The sequence below is a fragment of the Nansenia antarctica genome, assembly GCF_963989245.1.
Source record: "Nansenia antarctica genome assembly, chromosome: 1".
NCBI lineage: Eukaryota > Metazoa > Chordata > Actinopteri > Argentiniformes > Microstomatidae > Nansenia > Nansenia antarctica.
In genome coordinates this window covers 63,496,456-63,503,955 of record NC_137674.1, presented here as the reverse complement: position 1 = coordinate 63,503,955, position 7,500 = coordinate 63,496,456, and the positions used below count along the sequence as shown (strand labels likewise).

The following is a 7,500-nucleotide window of genomic DNA, read 5'->3' as shown; positions in this document are numbered from 1 at the left end:
AATCCCCAAAGCTGCGTCTGGGCAGGACAGCCGGCTTTGTCATGGTAATTTACTCTGGTCAACAAAGCAACAGGCAGCAGGAAAGTAATTTCAACACATCTTCAGTCTCTCTTTCTCTCGCTCTTCTCTCTCTCTCTCTCTCTCTCTCTCTCTCTCTCTCTCTCTCTCTCTCTCTCTCTCTCTCTCTCTCTCTCTGTTCATCTCACGGCAGGTTAGGGCTTTGTGATTGAAGGTTTGGGCAGTGCTTTTTGGTGAATTTAAGGGCTCTTTTCGGAATTATAATGGTTAGCCGGTACAGTCCTTATTCTGCTCTGCATGTATTATTTGGGGTTTCACATTGTACGTGAAGGACTTTTATTTCTTGCAGAGTTTCAATTGGGTGTTTTACCATTTGTGAATTCTTGGTTGGTGAGGCCTCACAACCATAGAGGACAATGGGTTACAGTATACAGTATAACTGATTAAAGTATTTTGGCAGGATGGCAGGTTGTATATTCCTTTTGCGTACAAGGCGGTGGGCCTTGTCTCTTCTATCACGATGACTGCCAATGGCCCCTGGCCTGAGCTAACGATTGTAAGTCGCTTTGGAATAAGGCGTCTGCTAAATGCCAAAAACTTCTCCCTCAAAAAAAGTCTCTCATAGGGCTTTCACTCCGGCAAAGAACCGTGCCGGTTCGCGTTCGGAAACCTCCGAACGTTGGCGCTGTCTGGCGAACGAGCTCGCGTTCATACCAGTGTATCGTTCGCCAGACAGCGCCAACGTTCGGAGGTTTCCGAATGCGAACGCGAACCGGCACGGTTCTTTGCCGGTGTGAAAGCCTTATCAGATCGGTCACAACCCTGAGGGAGTGACCTGTGGTGATGTTTAAGCCGAGGTAGGTGTAGTTATATGTGCGCTGTAGGGCAACAGTGTCTAAATACAATTTGTATTTGTGGTCCTGTCATCTGGACTGTTTTTTAGAAGACCATTAAATGTGTCTTGTTGAGATTCTCTGTCAGGGCCCTGGTCTGGCATCACCTGTGCAGAAAAGAAAAAAAACACTAATCCTAATACCACTAATACAGTTTTTCCCAATTGCTAAAACACAAAAGCCAATTCTCTAAACCAAATGACCAGTTCTCTAAACACATTTAATAAAACTAGCCCCCATTTGCCAAAACCATAAACACATTTCACATGAAGACACAATTCACAAAACACAATCCTCCTTTTCTCATAAATCTAAACACATTTTGTCTTGCTAAAACACAAGTTGCAAAAAACTCTGCTCAAATTCTCAAATTAAAGCTCATGTGATGCAAAATGCTTGCCACAGTCAGCAAAATTTGAACACAATGAACACACCTGGCTTCATTCATTAAACATAACAACTCAAAATGTAAGACACTTGTTGCAAATTATTGTGGTGTGTGTGTGTGTGTGGTATAGTTCCATATACATAAAAAAACATCACACCTTGAACATTGTTTTCAGTGAGTATTGTTGTGTGTAATGGATCCTCTGTAGTGTTTGCATTGAGTTGTGATACAGTACAGTAGTGTACATGTTACGGTACATGAGCAACTCCATCGTAAAGTTTGCAGACGACACCACCGTGGTGGGATGCATCTCGGGGGGGGACGAGGCGGCGTACAGGGATGAGGTAGAGCAACTGAGCAAGCTGTGCAAGGTTAACAACCTGCTGCTGAACAAGTCAAAGACCCAGGAAATCATCGTAGACTTCAGGAGGAAAAAGTCCGAGATCCAGCCCCTGCTCATCGACGGAGAGAGCGTGGAGAGAGTCTCAACCCTCCGATTCCTGGGGATGCACATGCGGGATGACCTGACCTGGAAGGACAACACAAAAGCCACCATCAAGAAGGCACAACAGCGGCTATACATCCTGAGAGTCCTCAGGAAGGAACACAGCAAGCAGGAGATACTGGTGACCTTCTACCGCGGCGCAGTGGAGAGCATCCTCACCTACGGCATCTGCAACTGGTTCTCCAGCTGCACAACCGCGGAGAGAAATGCGCTACAGAGAGTCGTGAGAACAGCCCAGAAGATCACCGGCGCCCCCCTCCCCTCTCTGGAAGAGCTGTACAACACACGCTGTCTCAGGAAGGCCTCCAAGATCTCCAGGGACCCAACCCACCCTGGGTACGAACACTTTACCCGGCTGCCCTCGAAAAGGCGGTTCAGGACCATGGCCGCAAGGACAAACAGACTGAAGAACAGCTTCTACCACAGGGCCGTCCAGGCCCTGAACACAGCAAAGACCTAGGTTCTGGGCCATGGACAGTCTGGACGGATTGATGGCAGCTGCTGGACTGAAAAAATCAGGTGTAGTGCTGAGGCACAAATATGTACATTTCAAGCCTGCAAACTGCGACACTTTAAATAAATGTGCAATAACACTATTGTGCAATATGACAACCCTAGTTGTCTATCTGTACAGTATAGTATAGTGGATAGTGTACATAGCCTTTATTTATGTAAACCAGCTCCTTCCCTTCTTGTGTTTTTTTTAAAAGTGTTTTTATTGTTTTCTTTCCTAACACCAGGGGAGCCACCCCTCCTAAATTTCGTTGTTTGGTACCTGTACTGTAGCAATGACAATAAAGACCATTCATTCATTCATTCATTCATTCATTCATTCATTCATTCATTCATTCATCAGGTGCTAGGGTGCTAGGGTTAATGTTAGGGTTAGGATTAGGGGTAGGGTTAGGGTTAGGGTTAGGGTTAAGGTTAGGGTTAGGGTTAGACATGCCAGCATGTACCAAGTCACCCTAGCACCTAACCCTAACCCTAGTTTTCCCACATGTACCGTATTCCCACATGTACCGTAACATACATACTGGATTTTCTGTAGATTTACATACTGTTCATATGAAACACACAAATCTATGAATGCCCAATACTCTACAGTGATATATTCTGAGAACAGATACTGTAAGGTTTCTAAAAATGTGCTTTGGCAGTTGTGAAAAAAAAGAACATTCTCACACACTGAACATTGTGTTTTCAGTTGTTTTGTTGTAGTCTGTAATGATGCATATAGTGTTTAAACTTTTGCAGGCTTTGAGCAGCTGTTTTGGTGTGAAAGTTTGAGTTTTGAAGAGAGAAGGTGTGGTTTTGTTTATGTAGCTTTAGAAAAGTGTGTTGTGTTTAGAGTTTTGGGAAAATGGAGGTATGTTTTGTGAAATGTGTTTTAGCAATTGAGAAAAACTGTAATACCATTAATACCACTAATAATACCATTAATACCACTAATCCTAATACCATTTGTAAAGCGGACCCTCAAGCCAAATTGCTTCAAATACTTTTTCGGGAAATAGCCTGAGAAGACTTTGCTTTTGTTATGGTTCGTTTGCTTGTCAATTAAGGTGTCTGGGGTGTGCGTATGTGGTCTGAGGATTATCATTTATATACAGTATGTATTGTTATCAGCCAATTCGACCATTTGCTCCAGACACTGTTTTCACTGAGGAAATGTAGGAGTCTGTTAATGATGCTGCAGAAGATTTTCCAGTGGTTACTGTTGAAGCAGATCCCACAATAGTTATTGGGGTCAAATGTGTCTCCTCTCTCTCTCTCTCTCTCTCTCTCTCTCTCTCTCTCTCTCTCTCTCTCTCTCTCTCTCTCTCTCTCTCTCTCTCTCTCTCTCTCTCTTCTATAATGGCATTCCAGGTACTTGGCTTGACCTGCCTGACCTGGTTATCTACAGAAGTATAATCTCCGGTGAAAAGTCTTCTGTAGGTCATCTCCTAATCCAATAGCGGAGGAATAGAACCTAATCCCACAGAAATTGTCTGTAATCCAGGCCCAATTGGCTCTAATCCCTCCGTGGCTGCGGCCCGCTCTCTGTCTGAAATGACATTTCTCAAGGGAATGCCCCACTACTGGCTGGCGTTGCCTGTAACCACGGAAACAAGATGAATAGCACCCTCTCACTTACGCACACACACACACACACACACACACACACACACACACACACACATACAGAGAGAGAGACACACACACACACACACACACAGAGAGAGAGACACACACACACACACACACACACACACACACACACACACATTCAGGTCCAGACCATGGGGGTAAAGTGTGTTTCAGAGAAAGCGTGAGAGAGCATTTGAGCTGAAGATGGAGAGAATGAATAATGGATTGGCAGGACTGATGTCAGTGAGATGGAGGGAGGGAGAGAGGGAAAGGGAGAGAGGGGGGGGGTTGCACTACATGGACAGTGGTCTGTCTTGTATTATCTGGTGTTAAGGGGGGTAAGTGAGAGGACAGGACAGGAGGAGAGGAGAGGAGAGGAGGAAGGAGGAGTCCTCTGTTGTCCCTAGTGGACACACACAGATCATTCCGGAAGGTATGATCACTATGATGGTGAAATGATATCAATAAGCAACATCTGCATGTTATCCAATGACGACTGTTGTGCTGCTTGTCTGAATAGAGCCGTGAGTCATGATGCTACCCTGCAGTGAGTGGTTGCTGAGGCGTTGGGGTGTGTAACCCAGGTTAAGATACACCCCGATGCTTTTCTCTTCTCCTCCTTATGACCTCTCCCTCTCTTTTTATCCTCTTCTCCTTATACCTAATTTTCCTTCTCACCCTCTGTCCCCCCCCCCCAATCTCCTCCCCCCTCTCTCCTCTGCCGATCTCTCTCCATATTCTTTCTCCCTCTCCCCCCTTCTCCCCCTTTCCCCCCTCTCTCCTCTTCTCCCTCTTCTCTATTGTATGCTGTGCTGCGGAGCCCAGTGATGTGAATAGGAGTCTTTCATCATCACCCTCATTAGTCGGGTGATCACGCTGCAGTTCTCTCTCTCTTCCTCTCTCTCTCTTCCTCTCTCTCTTCCTCTCTCCTCCTTTCTCCTCCTTTCTCTAGCTTTCTCCCTCACACTCGTTCTCATCTCTCTCTCTCTCTCTTTCTCTCTCTCTCTCTCTCTATCCCTCTCTCTCCCTCTCTCTCTCTCTCTTCCGGCAAAGCCTGCAGCATTGAACTCATGCATTCGTACAGGTAAAGCTGTAAAATTTAAACTGTGATATTCCCCTCAAAGTGTGTAAACACACACACACACACACACACACTCACACTCACACTCTCTCACACTGTGAACTACCTCATTGATGCAGATTGCCCAGTTGCATATGGTTTGAGCTGGTGTGTGTGTGTGTGTGTGTGTGTGTGTGTGTGTGTGTGTGTGTGTGTGTGAGGACCAGAGAGCTGATAGCCAGTAGGGCTACAGCTACAGACTAGGTTCTATCTGATCCAATTCCAGATTGTCTGATTGGAGGGAAATGTCCTGCCTGTCCTGCCTGTCCCTCAGGTGGAGATGCTGATAGGTCCATGTGTCCTGCCTGTCCCTCAGGCTGGCACAGACTGTGTGTCGCTGAGGCACAGATCGCTGATTGGCTGAGGGTCCCTGTGTGCAGGGATGGATGACGGAGGAACCGAGAGACAAGATGGTTGTTGCCATGCACAGATATGATATGGATGCATAGCCTATGGTTCATATGGAAACGAGGGAGGACCCTCAGAATACAGAATACTATTCTTTTTTCCCTGTCACCAGTGTCCTCCAGTTCACACAGCTGATGTTTTGTCGATCACTAGAGCTTGTTTTCTTTCTTTCTTTCTTTCTGTCTTTCTTTCACATCTGTCTGAGCTCCGCCTGTCTGTTTCCACAGCAACTGTATGTTATTAGTGTCACACCTTCGGGTGTCCTGATGTGAACCTCGCCATGTTAATTCCGTTCCTTACCCTGTCTCTGCCTCTGTCTCTCTCTCATCTTTTCCCCCCCTCACCCCCTCTCTTCCCCACTCCCTCCCTCCACTCCCTTCCTCCCTCCCTCCCCATGACAGCAGAGTGACTGGGTATGGGTCCGGGTGGTTCTGGGTCTGTTCAGTGATGTGGTGCTGTGCGGTGCAGTGTGGAGTCTGGGACCAGGCTCATCACCATATCAAAGAGCCCCTACACACAGATGGGCTTTGATTTTCCTCCACCCGGGTCCTGGACCTGGCGGTGTGTGACAGACAGTATTCTGGTCAGGCATAGCCAGGCCAGCCTCTGTCTGTGAGTGAGGACCCCAGAGACGGCCGGGGCCTATCTGGGCTAGCTGTGAATGCATCCACATGTTTGCTGTCTACCAGCCCACAGAAAGAAGAGGCTGGGCTCTCATTATTAACACTAGAACATCCGTGCCTTTTTTACCTACTAAAAGAGCCGCCTCGGGGGTCAAATGCTCCCCCTCTTTCCAATGCTCAAGCTGCTATTTACACACAACGACCACTAGTTGGCCGCTTGTAAATTAGCCTGCTTCCTACACAGAAAAACTGCATAATAGCTTTATACAAGCTTATCCTGATGTGATTTTCAAAATGTAAGGATACTGGGTGGTAGAACGCACATGTCTAGGAAAAGTCATTAAAGGAGGGTCCTGAAATTTGATCGAGTGCAAAGATATACACATTTTCTTTACTCACAGTCTCATGGCTGATTAAGTGTTAAAGCGGTAGAGAAAAAATGTAAAGTCCCAGTGGTTTACTGGGTGTGACTACTGTGTGTGTGTGACTACTGTGTGTATGTGTGTGTGTGTGTGTGTGTGTGTGTGTGTGTGTGTTATCAAGTGACCTGTAGTGATTGTGTGCAATCAATCCTAGCCAGCACAATTAGTCAAAACGCGGTGTTGCCTGGCTGTATCCAAGCCATTCCCACCAAGCGCTGTTTAGCTCCCCAACACCCCAGCAGGACCTTGTGAGTCAGTCAGACGGGCTTATGTTCTGAACTGCACCTCACCTCGTACAGTCGCCCCCTCTTCTCTCTGAAATGGCTCGTCCATCAACCCCAGGGACAGAGAGCTGCGTGTGTGAGGTGACACAGGTTGCAGTTCCATTAGGTTAACAGGACAATATAATATACTGTGTCCCCGCTTCTGGATGGTTCTGTCAAAGGGAGGGGGGAGGGGAGAGGAGAGGAGAATAGGGCAGAGGAGAGGAGATGAGGAGGAGGAGAGAGGAGGGCGGAGGAGAGGAGTAGGCCTCAAAACACAGAGAGTGAGAGAGTCAGAGAAAGAGAAAGAGAGAGAGAGAAAGGGAGAGAGGGAGAGAGATAACAAGTGGAGCCACATTTTACCCCAATACCTATGCTGTGCACTAGCCATGACTGGTATGTTCTATGTAGTGTACTAACCATGACCGGTGTAATATTATTATATACGCCATACACTGCAGTGAGTGCATACATGTTTTATATATTTGGTCCCAGCGGGAATAAACCCACAACCTAAGCGTTGTTAGCACCATGCTCTACCAGCCACAGAGGACCACAATGATGGTGTGTTCTATGTAGTGCCCTAGCTCTGACCTGTGTGTTCTATGTAGTGCCCTAGCTCTGACCTGTGTGTTCTATGTAGTGCCCTAGCTCTGACCTGTGTGTTCTATGTAGTGCCCTAGCTCTGACCTGTGTGTTCTATGTAGTGCCCTAGCTCTGACCTGTGTGT

At 46.8% G+C, this 7,500-nt stretch overlaps 1 protein-coding gene across 1 annotated transcript in view; it reads left to right on the top strand.

The window, feature by feature from the left end:
* rcan2 (regulator of calcineurin 2) overlaps nt 1-7,500 on the top strand; it is a gene marked incomplete at its 5' end in the record, with an annotated part of 66,159 nt that overhangs the window by 17,511 nt on the left and 41,148 nt on the right. The gene's annotated exons all lie outside the window — the stretch shown is intronic.